We start from the raw sequence: 13,137 nt of genomic DNA on the forward strand, positions 1-13,137 counted from the left end.
AATAATGCATAGCTCTGTAGATGATTTGCAAGTGTGAAAGGTAGAAACACAGTGAAGAGCTCTGTAGACTACAGGTAGACATTAAAGGCAGTGAAGTCAACATCCAAGTTCCCTGGATCACACTGATAAGTCAAATTAGTTAGCATGCATCAGCTAAATTGTGCTCCCATCTTAGAAGGTAGGAGCTGAGGAAGAGACCCACATGTGTGTGTATATTTGCAAAGTGAAGCCCCTGAGGTGTCGACACCCTCTCTCACCCTTACTGAGGACTGCTTTCTTAGCACTCAGATTCTTTTACAGAACTAACTAGAGATGGGCGCTTATGTTGGGAGTACCCCACACACACACAAGCATCCTGTGCCAGGGAGGAAACCCAGATGCATGCTGGACAAGCACCCTACTTCTGGGCTGCACCCCAGCCCTGGACTGGGGGATTGCAAAAGATGGATTATTGTCCAAACTGCCTTACTAAATAAGACAAGAAATTAAAAATAAAGATTGTCAGGCAGACCAGAAACAGGGGAAAAAACAACTCTGGTTTTCAAAAGAAACAGATCCTGGAGCAAACACCTCCAGGTTTGGGCCATGGGAGAGAGACAGCGGACAAAGCAGGAGCAGAGTGTGTTTGTCACGTGACATTTTATCTGCAATTGAGCAAGAGAATCATTCCAGCCCCATAATGAAGAGTGAGGGTCCTCCAGTGTGTTCGGGGAGTCAGATCTCTTTCTTTTACGTGTTTCCGTGCTGTGCAATAAATGGGGGCAAGAGGACTAGTTTAAGGTTGCAAACACATGAAAAAGTATAAGGAAGTAAGCCCAAGAAGTAGTCTCTCCGTGCCTGTCTCTGCAAAGGTAAGTTAGCTAAAGATGAATGGCTCTATGATCAATGTGGACTGCATTCAGAATGTTAGCAGGCAAGGGTTTACTCCTGATAGGGGCCAGTGTTAGCATACCTGAGACAGAGTGTCCAGAGCACCAAATTTAAGGAAGCATGGGTTTGCAGGGTCTTAGTCACTCAGAGATGACATCAAAACGTCCTGCAAGGGAATACTCCTCCTTAAATTTTGGGTCTCAGTCACCCTGCCTACTTTGCTCTAGTCCTGGCCTGCCGTGGCTCTTCCTGGCCCAATCAAATTTCATTCCACTTCAAACTCAGGCACAATTTGCCACCTACATGGTTTAGAATTCTTGGTCTTTTCGAAGATACACTTCACTGGGTATTCATAACAGCCTCTGTGGAACTTCAGACTACACTCCCCATTCTACAGAGAACAGGGGAAGTCAGGAGTCTTGTCCAAGGTAGCATTTTGGGTCCATGGCAGGCAAGCTCCACCCACATCAGTTACCCAAAGACCGCTACCCAAAGTATTTGGTGTGGTGTTCAATTGCCTTATGAATTCATTTCTGGAGTGAAATCAGCCCAAAGTTCCATATGGCCCATCCAAAGGCTCTGTCTCTTCGTTTGCCCCCTCCAGATCCACAGAGTATAGAGAGGTAGAGTTTAGTCAAGGCTGCTGGCTGCTTAGAATAAATGCCTATGAATTCTCCATCCCCCGAAGCCTTCCACAAGCTCCCAGCTGCAACCATGTATGGATGGGCAGCCAGGAAAGGCACTTGCCTAGGAGGCCTTAAAATCAGTCACAGCTGGGATCTGTACTGCCCTAGCTTTCTGCAGCTCTGGCTTCTCCCTTACTGAAGAACCAAAAAATACCATCAGTTGTGGGCCCACTAGCTGGAGCTCAGCCATGGGGCCTGATTAGAGCGTTAATTCACCCAGCCCATGAAGCACTCTCTATATTATCCAGCCACGTTTCAGGGTACACCACTAAATTTCATCAAAGTGAAAATCCTTCCCCACATCCTCTACAAGTGATACATTTAAGGAATGAAAATAAAATGAACTCATTTGCAAATTGTGCTTTTGTGTCTGTGTGTGTGTCTGTGTCTGTGTGTGTGTGTCTGTGTCTGTGTTTGTGTCTGTGTGCATGTGCAGATCTATATCACCCTTGTCAGAATTTATTGTTATTTGAGTTCTTTCCTGAAGCCTGGGTCTAAGGCATGGTTACATAAAGCTTTGCCTCCCTCTGCTGTTGAGAAGAAGAATCAAGTGTGGCAAATATAAACTCCGAATGGGAGAGACCATTTCAAGGAAAAGGTGCCTAGGGGTGTTTGTATATGCTGCATAAAGTGGCTGTAAGGAGGGCCTAGTATCACAGTATTATCCGTGTAACACTTGATTCACTACTTCTCAGAAAAAGTCAACTTCAAACCCAATAAGAACAGATTGGGACAAACTGCATGCTCACCTGCAGAGCAGAACAAAATCAATCAAGTGATTCTCTGGTCACTGGACTAAAAGATTCAAGATTGATTTTTCTCCCCTTTTAGTAAAATATGAAACTCCCTGGAAACTTCAAGTATTACTGGAGTCCTGTATCTTATGAGGATTCATGTGGCAAGAGCATAGCAATTTGTCTAAAAACTTTCCTTCGACAACTATAGAGATGGCTGAATTTGCATGAGCTCATCGGGCAATGATTTTTAAAAGCATTAACCTCAGAAATAAGGGAGGCTAGAGGTTTCCTGCTAAGTACCAGGGTTCTCAATCATAAAATTAAATATTCCCTTGCAAACTTGAAGGTATGGTAATCAGCTCTGACCTCTTGCAATAGTCGGCGATCTGCGGGGAATTCTGAATTTCTAAAGAGCTTGATTTTTGTCCTCAATGTGCCACACATAATGGGAAGCCACTTTACAGGAAGTCTCTCTCTAGTAGAAGATGCCTGGGCACTGCAGATATCCACAAAGCCCTGCCAGGCCTATCTCAGTTATAGGCTGAGTCCCTTGCACACGCAGTGGCGCCTCTTTAATGAGTGTTTCTACTCTTGAACATACAGTCATCCTAGGTAAGCTCTTTGTGTTATAAAGCCTCAGCCAAGGTCAAAGAAACAAACAGGGGTCCAGAGGTGTTTTAAAAGCAAGCCCCATGCCTGCCAATCACAGCTGGCTTAACACTCTCCGCTTGGCCTGTGGGAAGGTGCACCTGAGAGCAATGCTTCTGTGGAGCTGAGAATCGCCTGCAAAGCTTCCCCATGCAACTCTAATACCCTTCCCAGAATTCAGACCTATGCCAAACCCTAGGTCGTGTTTCTTTTAAATTTTCATTTTATGTATTTGAATAAGGGGGCAGAGGCATGAGTGTGCCCCAGTACACACGTGTGGAGGTCAGGAGACAGAAATGGGCCCTCTCCTTCCAGCCTGTCAGTAAAATTGGTAGAAGTCAGGTAATTAAGCTTAACTGTAGACAACTTTATCTGCTGAGCCATCTTGCTACCCCCAGCAGTCCTATTTTCAACAAATGACTTTTTATTCAGTACATTGGACCATATATGCATGTGAAGCAAGCTAATTTTGCCATTCAGCTACAACACCAGCCCTCTAAGTAATGTTTCTCACCTAAGAGGAAGAGCAACACATTAGCCAAGAGGCAGCAGGGTAGACACAGATAGCACATTGGATTTTGTTGACCATAAGGTCTCTACCCCAGTGACCCAAATGGAGACAAGTCGTCTTACAGATGAGTGGGAAAGGCTATGGTGTAACGCTATATTTATAGACAGAGGTGACTGGCCATCATTTGTGATTCCCTATCTCAGACCACTCAGAATGCCACTTTAAAAAGACATGAATGCTTGTTGTCACCTTGTTGAGGTCGGGTCTCAGGCAGGTGATCTACATGAGACTCTTCCGAAAACCATGAAGCCCCACTTCCAGCATGGAGCAATGTTAGACTTGCCCCCCTCCCTCCCTCCCTCCCTCCCTCTCTCCCTCCCTCTCTCCCTCCTTAGGGAGCACTTTCAAAGTCAGATCCATACTTGTGTCCTCCTTCATCTACACCACTGAATGATGGAGGAGAAGGAGGACACTGGTGGGTCAGGCGCTGGCAGAAGTGAAGCTATCAAGTCATCTCACTGGCTTTGGTAGCAGAATTCCAAAACCACTCAAAGATGGTCCTTTCCAGTGTCATATACCATCTCCCAGTCATCCAATCACAAGGGACTGACTGGATAAGATGGGCTCTTTAAACCTGGGTCTAGAGGTCAGAGACAGGCCAGTCAGAGAGAATCTAAGCATAAGAAAGATGGTGTAGGAATATCACCAGGCTGACAGGAAAGAAGATACATTACATAGAAACTGTGCCCCTGAATTTGGCTACCAGACTATTGAAACAGTGGTCTCCATGAACTTGGAATATCTCATGGAATCTCATGTTGGGAGAAGGAAAAGGCTGAAGCTTAGTATCATCCAGAATCTTCACTCAGTCCGACAGTTTATCAGACCACCTCCCAGGAGAGACTAGAGCTGAGACAGTGACAAGTAAGTGATGGGCAGGATCACACCTTGACCAGGACTGCCGATTATACATTCCTTTTTCCCGCTAGTTAACCCTACACTTCATGCCAGGGCCCTGAAGATTGGGTGGGAGAATCACTGGACCACTTCTTTTCTCTTCTCAGTAGCCATATTGAGTAACTCACCTTGCTCCTTGGCTCGCTACTGTTTAACTGTCCATTTGAGGACAGATGGCCAAGCCTAGCTTTTCAGTGCCTCCAGGGCTCAAACTCTCAACACTAAGCAACTCCAGTAACTGGAAGAGTCCATGGTTGGTCTTGAAGTTATGGGGCCATGAGATACAGAATGTGAGGGGACTCCAGGAGCTGAGTACTCTCAACTGATAACGTTAAAGTAAGGAGTCCTTTCACTGCGTCCATAAGAAGTGGGTTCTACCAACAGTGGGTGAATGGTGAACTGACCAACTGGGTGGACACAGAGCTCCAAATGAGAGCCACAGCCTTAGGCCAACACCACACATGCACAGCAGGAAACATACCCATAGTACACCCAGTTTTTAAGTTACAAAAATGTTGGGATAACAAATTAACATCTAGTCAACTGCTAAGTATGTGATGATGTGGTACATAGAAGTGAAAAATGATGCAGACAAGCCTCTGACTTTGATGTCTAGCTCACTACTGGGGATGATGGATTCCAACAATATCTTCTTTAAAATGAAAATGGATTAGAGCCAAGGTCACTCCACCTATATTCACTCAGAACTCCAGGCAACATGAAGGCACAAACTACAAGGAAGCTTTCCCAGGACCAACCTACTTGTTACACTGTAGGGTCATTGGCCCACATCTGCTCTGCCACTGGTCATGGCCAGTTGGGGAGGCAAAACACAGAGAATTTGCCAGCACTTATTCTACCCCACCGCCTCAGGGGCAGGTGCTGGACTGTAGAGAAGAGACACTGCTCCAGAGGTGGGAAAGGTCTGAGATGTGGAAAAGCCAGAGCTGCTTCAGGAACCCCAGGCCTGCAAGAAGCTGGGGCTGTGGGGTTCTCAGACTCTTGAACATCCAGGTACTGAATGGAGTTGGGGGCCCTCGGACTGGGGACAGCATCTAGCCTGGGAGTTGGGGGAGCTCCAGCTTGGCTTGACCCAGCAGAGGAGATTATCCTAAACTTGGCGGATACAGTCTTGCAGGCTTGATAGGTTATGACTGGGAGCGCAGAGAGACCTTCCATGGGAGATTAGGCTGCAGCTCTGTAGGTGAAGGTCTTCTTCATGGCTCCCCACGGTGGATCTTGATGAAAAAGAGACAATCCATGGTTCCAAACAGTTTACTGTCATGGTGGAAAATGCACACATAAAACTATAACCACTACTCAGGGTGCAGAAAAGAATGTCTGGGAAGGGAAGCTTATTAGCTAAGCCCTCTAGGCCTCTAGGTACCTCATTAGCAAGGAGAACTCTCTTTTGAGTCTACATGACCATAGGACAGGTTTCTTTTATGTGAGAAGCATGGCACATGATCAAGTACCATTCAGTCACAGACCAGAGAGCCACCATCTACCTGACGCTTTATCCAGAGTCACTTCAAACCTTTCTCAGAGTGCGGTATGAGCAAGAGGCGGTAGAGGGAACACCAGCACATGGGTTGAACATACTGGAATTCCAGTTGGCCCTGCTCCCAAGCAGCCTTTTAACAGAGATGTCTAATTGATCTTTATTGAGCAGAACCTTCCCTTCTGCTTATAAACGAAATGATCGCTCTTCCCTCTGGTTCTATCTGGAGAAGTTAATAGCCTTGGTTTTCTCTTACAGCAGCGAAACTTAATGACCGGGAGACTATCATAAATAGAGTTTATTGTCCAAAACACAAGGCACAGTCTTATCAGCCTGCCCCATCGAGAGTGCCTTGTTTGCAGAGGTTGACTTTTCACGGTTCTCCCAGCCACCACGTGTGCTGTTCCCACAGATGAACGTCTGCTGGCTGATTAACAAATGCTCCCTGTGAGACAATCTGTGGGGTTTTTGTTATTGGTATTGTTATTGTTATTGTTGTTTTTCTCCCAGAGTTGCCCCACCCCAAAGGATGCTGTACCAAGCACCGGTATGATCCTCTCCAGCAACAGCTTCCAATGAGGCCAGAGAATATCTAAGACCGCTCATTCTGCACCAGCACCAGTCTGAGCTGGATTCTTCTTCACGGGGCTGGCTGCCAGGTATACACTAGATACAAGCCATGCATTGCCTACTTACGAGAGCAGAACTGTCTCCAGACCTTGATATATACCCCTAGGATCAAGAGCTGCTTCTGTGAAAGGGACTGCTCTACCCTACCCATGTATAAAACAGTTATAACACTGGAAATTTGTCCACACCTTTGACAAGCAGCATCAGGGCAAAACAGTCCCTTGTATGTGTTGCCCTGTAGAGGAGAGGCACTGTTGGAAGGCAGGGCAAACAGTGACAGGACTTCATGCGCTCTAAGCGGAACGGAGATGTTAGTCTCCTTCCACCTGTGTCTTAGACAGTAGGCAGGAAAGGGTGGGGAAAGTCACTCTCCAGCCAGCAGTTTAAGGTGGATTACAAGTGGCTCAATATTGTCTCTCCAGGCCTTCACTCCGGGTCCCATCCTCGGTGGATAGATTCTTCCACAGATATTTTTTAAGTCTGAGAAACATTAATCACCAGGACCTGCAAATACAACACATCGGCATGGCCAAGCACTGAGTTCCCACAGCACCATAAGCGTCTGTCCCAGCTCCAGAGCATCCCCCAGGAAGGCCGTTCGCGCACAGCACTACATCCTAGACTGTAGGCCCAGAGCGTGGAGCAGGGTCTCCAAAGAGCTCATACTCTCATGGGCACGCACAGGAGCCTTGATGACAAAACTATGCCTCCGTGGAAAACTGTCCTCAAGATCAGCAGCGAGGTCAGGACACCTACTCTCTCCACAGTACTCAAAAAGCCCTAGACAGATCCGCTGGGCCTGACAAAGGCCTTAGAGGAGCCACACTGGACAGGGAGAAATAAAATAATCCCAGCCCCCAGATGATGGGATCTCTGTAAGGAAAACCTCTAACTTCCCAAATAAATGTTCTGAGGACTAACGCAAACTCAGCCACATCGCAGGCTAAAAAGTAAACACACACAAAGAGTGGCAGCTGGGTGTGTGGCACCTGTAACCCAGCCCTGGGTAGGCAGAGGAAGGGAAGGTGCTAGTTCGTGTGGGTGTGAGCTACATAGAAACCCTGTGTCAAGAAACAAAATTAATCATATATGTACACACTAACAACTAACATTCTGAATGGGGACATCAAGGAAAAATATAATTACCCAAAACACTTAGATATAGACACAGAGATATACTGTTTTGTGTTTTGTTTTGTTTTGTTTTGTTTTAAGACTGGACCCTACTAGGTTGGGTTTGAATTTGCAGTCCTACTGTGTCAGTCTTCCAAGTGCCAGGGTATAGATATACATAACCACAGCTACCTCCAAATACTAGAATTAACTGAACAAAGACTCAGATGACTTGAAGATTGAATATGCCATGTCGTGAACTTAAGATTGTTAAGCCGGTTACAGAAAGCAGTTTGGATTTTCTGAGCCAGAGTCTTCTGTTTAGCCTACGATGATGTGGAGCTCTCTGTTGTCCAGGTTGACCTCCAACTCACAATTCCCTTCACCTGCAACTGCAACTACAGCCGTGCACACAATGCCTAGCCCTTGAGGGAAGAAATACTGAGCAATCCTTGAGGGGAGCCTTATACTCTCTGATTGCAAAACATATGACAAGGCTAAATAGTCACCTGAGTTTAGACAGAACTCAGACAATACAAACCTACAGATGTCAAAACAGTTCGTCGCTGGTCTGAAAACAGGCCCACGGGACAGAACAGAGATCCCAGACCAAAACTAACACATGCCACCAAATGACCTCAGGCAAAGAGCAGAACCTTACAAAGGGGAAGGGCACCCAGTAAACCCTCCTGTGGAAACTGGCAGAGGAAGGAGATCTAACCTCTCCCTAGCCCAAATTCAAAATGTACATCAATTACAGCCAGGTCTGCTGGCACACCTGTAGCCAGTCTCAGCACTCATGTGGCTCATGAGTTTGAGGCCAGCCTAGGCTATGCAATGAGATACTACCTCAAAAAGAAGAGGGGGGAACCTTCTAGATATTACCGTTTACTGTGACAATAAGAACACAAGCAACAAAAGCAAAAGGCTAGCATGTGAGATTACCACAACTCAGCTTTAGCCCATTGAAGGAAACAATTGGCAGATAATGCCAACAATCAAAAGAATAAGCAAGCCAATCTAGAGCTAGATCTGCAGGCACACCTGTAATCACAGCACTCAGGATCGTAAGAAGAATGACTGCTCTGGAGGCTAGTCTGCACTACACAGGGAGATCCTGTTTCCCCACCTCCTACTCCCGCAAAACGACAAGGGAATGTGCTGGTTAGGACCAGTACTACAGGCTCAGCTCCCTAGAAAACTGAGCAGGAAGGGTCCCCTGACCCTAAGTGTTCAACACTTAGCCCCAGCCTATGCAGCATAGTAAGAGCCCACCTGAAAAACATTGGCAAACAACTCCAATAGACATTCCAGAGAAGACTTACCAGTAACAGAAAGGAAGAAAGAAAGAAAGAAAGAAAGAAAGAAAGAAAGAAAGAAAGAAAGAAAGAAAGAAAGAAAGAAAGAAAGTTCAGTGTAATCTGTAACCAGGGAAATTCAAGTCAATACCTTGATTTAGAGAGAATGGGAGGAAACGGAACACTCTTGTACAACCAATGAAATACAAAACTGCACTGCGGTCACTGTGGGAAACAATATGGTGAGCTCAAGAAAGCAAAAGCTGACTTGCCATTGAATCCTCTGTTCTAGTTCACTTTGTGTTGCTTCAATAAACATAAGCAAAAGCAACTCAGGGAAGAAAGCCTTTCTCTGACTGACACTTCCACGTCACACTCCATCACGGAGGAAAGTCAATCCAAGAACCTAAGCCCAGACCACAGAAAAACATTGCCTATTAATTTACTTCCAGACTCACGCCAAGATTTCTTATATATCCCAGGTTCACCTGCCTGGGGAATGGTACCGCCCACAGTGGGCTGGGCCTTGGCATACAAATTACCAATCTAGACAATGACCCACAAACATGCCCACAGGCTGAACCAATGAAGGCAATTCTTCAGTTGAGACTCCCTCTTCCCAACTAAGTCAAGATAACAACCATGTGATTATCCACCACATCCACATCCCACATCTGGCTGTATCAGAAGAATTGAAAGCAAAGTCTCAAAGAGACATGCTGATAGTTGCTCTGTTCCCAGGAGTCAAGAGGTACTTTTGACCAGACATCTATGGGTGAGAGAAAGAATAACAAAGGAGTGTGGGAAACACCTACAGTGCAATATTACTCACCCTTTAAAAGGGAAGAGAATATGTCATGTGTTACAACGCCGATGAGTCTTAGGGACACCGTGGTAAATGAAATAAGCTGGTCACACACTAATCAAGCCTGTATGACTCCCCTCATCCGAAGCAGCTAAACTCAGAAACAGCATATAGAGTAGGTAGGGGTGTGGCAGTCAGGGAGTCAGAAAGAGAATCACAGGCTGGAAGTTATCACATAGTTGCAGACTGTCCGTTTAACAACATGGATAAGTACTAAGATCTCTACATGGATGTGTGCATCCAGCCAGCCCTCTCTCCTGGCTTAAAACAGCTAAATGATTAAAAAACAAAACCATGAAAGAAGAACACCCGGCAAATGTGAGAAGTTAACTCACGTCACAAAGTCTCTGATTTTAGAGATTTAAAGAAAGAATTGTTTCTTCTGGGCTGGTTCAAACGCAGCACTCCCAGGAGCGGAGGAGTGAAGAGAGGGCGTCTCAAGGTCCCTTCCGGACTCAGGATTTAATGCCTGTTTATTGAGAACCTCTCGGCGCGTGTTCTCTCTACTACATCGGAATGGAGTTTCCTGTGTGCCCTAAAAGCTTATGAGCTAAGGAGGCCAGAGAACAGGCAAGACATAAAAACCTGTCAGAACACTACAGCAGCCTTAATCAGACCGCCTTTGCTTTTCTCTGCTTATAAGTCACTGGCTTTAAATTTAATATAGTGTCATGTCTTTATTTTTCTTAAAGTTTTCTTAAAAGATCATATAAAGATTTTCTTCCATGGTAAGACTTTTATATTATATTTTTCTTAAAACGGAGTATGGTACATTTACCCTCCATGAGACAAGTGCTTATAACTCACCTTGCTTTATTAACAACACTGCTCGAGGCTTCTTTGCCCCTAGCAATAAAAATGTGTTTTCAGACCCATCAAACCAATGAAATCCAGGTCTTCAGAGCACAAGATAATGAAAATCTCTAGGTCGGTGTCTTTTACTACTTTTAATCTGTTAACAGACCCTGAATGTCTCCGATGAAAGGCATTCTGGCATGAATCGTTGTCGTTAATAGCATTCCATCCAGGTAAGTCTTGATTATTCCAATTTCTCACAAATTTGGACATTTTTACTGCCTGTAACATCTCTAGGGGAGAGAAAGGGAAGAGACCCATGCAATTGATTTCTCCAAACATACACAATGAGTGTGCAGTCCGGCAAGCAGACCTTACGAGTGCTAGGCTCGGAGCCAGGAATTTCCAGTCACAGAGTCCTGCACCTAGAGAACAAGCTGTCACCAAATCCCCCCTGCCCTGCAGATGAACTGAAGACAGGCTATAGAGACATGTTTCAAAGAAGTAGTTGCGGGAAGAGCATTCAACGGCTGGAGCTGCAACTGAGACATAGACCGCTCACCCCACTCCCCAGACCCCACATCTTGAAGGCCTGGTCCATCCCTCACTCAGAAAATCACCAGACAAAAAGAAATTAAAGACACTCAATCTCCCCTCTGCTTCTTCAAAGTAGAAGGCTAGAAGTCAAGTCGTGTGTGGAAGACCCCTGACCTACAGCTGGGTAAAGAGACAGTCTTCTATGACCTCCACAGCCAAGAGAATTCTACATAACAGATCGTGGGTTTCTATCTTCCTTCGCCATCCCAAATAAAGCCGTTGCCTTCCTGCATCTCTCTGTTCAACCTAACATAAAAGCCTTTGGTCTTCGCCATTCCTTTGTTCTTCCCACACTTGTGAGCTGTCCCTATGTCACACACTTAGTTGTGGTGCTTTTCTCTTGCTAACCTGGCTTGTGTCCATTGAATTTTCAGGACCAGTCACAGCACATGAGTAACATCTTTCTCTTCTTTTCCTTTTTTTTTTTTTAAATATTTATTTTATTTTATTTCATGTGCATTGGTGTTTTGCCTGCATATAAGTCTATATGAGGGTGTTGGATCAATCCCCTGGAACTGGAACTACACACAGCTGAGAGCTGCTTTGTGGGTTCTGGGAATTGAACCTGGGTCCTCTGGAAGAGCAGCCAATGCTCTTAACCAACTGAGCAGTGTCTCTCCCTCCTCCCCTGCCCCACTTTTTAAAAATGTACTTGGGTAACATCTTTCTTAAGGACAAACCAATCTTTGCTGCTTCTCAAAGAAACAGCAAGCCCTTTCCTAGTTGGAGGAAACCTAGTCATCTTTTGTCATAATATGCATGTGAACTGTCTCCCACAGTTGAACCAAGGTCCCTAGCTGTTTGGGGTAGTTTGGGGAAGCTGTGGGAACTTTGGGTCCTAGCTACAGTAAGTGGGCCACTGGGAATATCGTAGTTGGTGTTGTCCACAATCTGATGAGACCATGGTGGTGGGGAGATCACACAGTAAGATCATGAAGCAGCTGGGTTATACATCGCATCCACAATCAGGAAGCCCACTGCCCCCTTTTTATTCAGTTCCAGGACTCAAGCCCATGGTTAGTGTTGCCCAAATTCAAGGTGAATGAAGTCTTCCCTCGTTAGCAAATTTTTTAAAAAAAGAAAACATAAACATACTCATAGACACCCAAGGTGTGTTTCCACAGTGATTCTAAATGCAGCCAAGTTTACCATGAAGATTAATCATCACAGTTAGTATGTCCTTAAAATTCTACCTGGGCCTCATCCCTGTCTCCTTTCTCTGCTTCCTTTTTTCCAGGAAGAGAACAAACTCCTCTATTCCATGTTCCCACCCTTGTTCAAACACCCAGGGAAGGCCACACAACCATGAGCTAAAACATTTCATTCCTCCATTAGGGTCTTCTCTTGGGTTTTGATGACAGCGATGGGAAAGCCACCTAACACACTGGCTTTTTGGGAAACAGCATGTAGTTAACCAAAAGGGTACTGGACTAGGGAATTGTTTGAGAAAACCAGTCATCATGAATGGGTTTTTGTGACATGACCTTCACAATGTGTGACTCAGGTACATAAGAGGTCTGAGGGAGAAAAAGGCAAATGAGTCGTGGCATCTTGTTCCAGAGTCAGAGAGCAACCTCTAGGAGGTCAGAATGAACAGTCGGAGATGGGCATTGTCTAGCTGGATGGATGCTGGAAGACATAGGAGCCAGGATGCCACGCCCCCTGCCTTCTCTTACAGGGGCTGTCTCTATAAACCCCACCTCCTAGAGTACATTATGAGCCTGGGATCAACCAATCAGAAGTATTATCACAAGATTTGAGGTTGCAAGAAAAGAAGAAGCCAGTGTATGACTCCCTCAGCTCCTGCTATCTGGGGAGCAGGTGGGTTACTCTGCTAGAAACTCTGTCCTCACCAGGCAGACACCTGCTGTGCTGGGGTTGTTACCTCCTCCAGCCAGTGGGTGGCCATTGTGACTTTCTGGCTGCCTC

Source organism: Mus pahari, chromosome 1, assembly GCF_900095145.1.
Source record: "Mus pahari chromosome 1, PAHARI_EIJ_v1.1, whole genome shotgun sequence".
In the NCBI taxonomy this organism is placed as follows: domain Eukaryota; kingdom Metazoa; phylum Chordata; class Mammalia; order Rodentia; family Muridae; genus Mus; species Mus pahari.